We start from the raw sequence: 2,323 nt of genomic DNA, 5'->3' as shown, positions 1-2,323 counted from the left end.
ATTGAATATAGCCGAAATATGCCATTCTGGTACCCTCTGAGGTACAAACGTTTGCAATAATTCTGAGGGCAAAACAGGCTGAATTAAGTTTCTGTGCAAGTTTTATTGCATGGTCATTAAAATTTAAGTTTTCATCCACATTAATCCCCAGCAATTTTGTGGATGTCGCTCTGTCTAAGGCTTTGTCACCCCACACCAGATCGAGATTTACATTTTGACATCTTTTCCAAAACTGCATATAATTTGTTTTATTTACATTGAATGTCAAACTGTTTGCATTAAACCAAGAGTGGATGTAATTTAGTACTTTATCAGCAGTTGTTGTTAGCAACTGCTTTGGTGCACTTATTATCACACTAGTATCATCTGCAAATATTATTGCTTTGGCTGCATCATCTGAGGTGTGAAAATCATTTATATAGACAAGAAACAATATGGGCCCTAGAATGCTGCCTTGTGGTACTCCTATTTCTACATTTTTTGCCTCTGATAATGAATTTATTTTGTGGTTGGAGTAAGTTGATGTCAGTCCTACAACCTGTGTTCTGTTTTTTAGGTATGATTCAAACCATTTTTTTCCTCTCCCATTATCATGGAGTAGCATTTCTTCACACAGTCTTCCTGGTTATTGTTCTCAAATTGTGTCTGCACAACATCTAAGCTGTTGACAATAAATGTCAGCAGTGATGGTACACCTCGGGAATTCAATTTGTAGTACACCACACTGTCGCCGTTCCAAAAGATGTATAACATTATCTTTTGTGTATGCATGTAGGTCTTTGTACGGGGAGTTGCTGCTTTGTTTGGGCTCAACCATTCCTTTTTTCCCTTATTTTACCATAAAGACACGATTTCTCATCACCATTAATGGTACAGGATGGGAATGGTCAGTGTTGTTCATGAGGAAATTGATGTCCAGAAAGCAGAGGTGCACATATGGTCACCTGCTGATTTTTATGATCTTCATTTAGAGCATGCAGCACCCATACCTTCCCCACTGAATGTAATTGTCACACGTCTGAAGTACACTGATGTGGATGATTGTGGATTAATGCATTTAGATGATCCTCATCAAACATCAAAGATCCTCCTGAACATCGAAGTCACTAATGTCAAAACGATCCTCCTTAGAACGAGAAAAATGACAATCGGTAAATACACCCACAGCAATTGGAATACCAACATGCAAAACAAAAATACTACGAACTTAGGCACCAAACTAATAGTAAATACAAAAATAGATAGGTATAATTTCAAAAATGAAAACACCATCTGACTATAAGTTTGCAGCTCAAGGTACCTATTCATTATCAGGAAATACTGTAGGATCAGTGTCAGAGACCAGAAAGAATAAAATGTCCTACATGTCTGAACCATATGTATTAGCGGTGACAGTCTTCCTAGTGATACACTGACAAGTCAGTATAACACAAGAGATGTAAGGTATGTTGCAAACATCATTATTAAATACAGTGAAGTAAAGTATACTTGTACTGTCCCTAAATAGACATATTTACAAAACTTGGCGATTTGCATAGGCAAACTGACATAAACAGAAGCCTTTAATCAGAATGATGATTACAGTAGAGTAGTGTATACTGTACTCTCATGAAGTAAAGAACCAGAAATAAGTAAAGTGCCAACCAGCCTACATTTGAAGGAAGACAATACACAGAATAATGTGTGGGGTCCATCAAAGACACTCTTGCAGGCACTTGTTTCGGAAGATAGGTATCCTAACAACTGCCTCACAGTATATTTTTTCCTTGCTGACCTTTGTGTGCAAAAATTATTCCATCTACCAAGACAACAGTAAGTTCCATGGTTATAACACCAGAAACAAAAACAATCTACATTTAGAAATGAAACGTCTCACTCTGGTACAAAAAGGAGTTTACTACTCCAGCATTAAGCTGTTCAATGCTCTACCACTACATATCAAATGTGTTCATACAGAACTGCCAAAATTTAAACAAGTTCTCAAAGATTACCTGACAGAGAAATCTTATTATACTGTGGATGAATACCTGAAAGAAAATGTATACCATCACTAAACTTATTGTGTCTAGAAGTCGTTCAATTGATTTTATTGTGCATTGGGCATTAGCACACATTTTGTAACAACAGATTGGCTGTACATGTATTTACTCTTGTAGGCCTAATATCTGATTTAACTTTGTGCTCTTATCTTTAACCTTTATTTGAAACTCCTTTTTCTGTCAAATGGTTGTTATGTTATATAGCTGACATTGTATCTGTTACTGTATTTATACTATGTCTTACTTAAACTATGTACAATTTGCCATTGAATTGCCCTTGTATT

This window comes from Schistocerca nitens, unplaced genomic scaffold, assembly GCF_023898315.1.
Source record: "Schistocerca nitens isolate TAMUIC-IGC-003100 unplaced genomic scaffold, iqSchNite1.1 HiC_scaffold_466, whole genome shotgun sequence".
NCBI lineage: Eukaryota > Metazoa > Arthropoda > Insecta > Orthoptera > Acrididae > Schistocerca > Schistocerca nitens.
The sequence above is the reverse complement of the archived record's forward strand: the minus strand, read 5'-3'. Positions refer to the sequence as shown.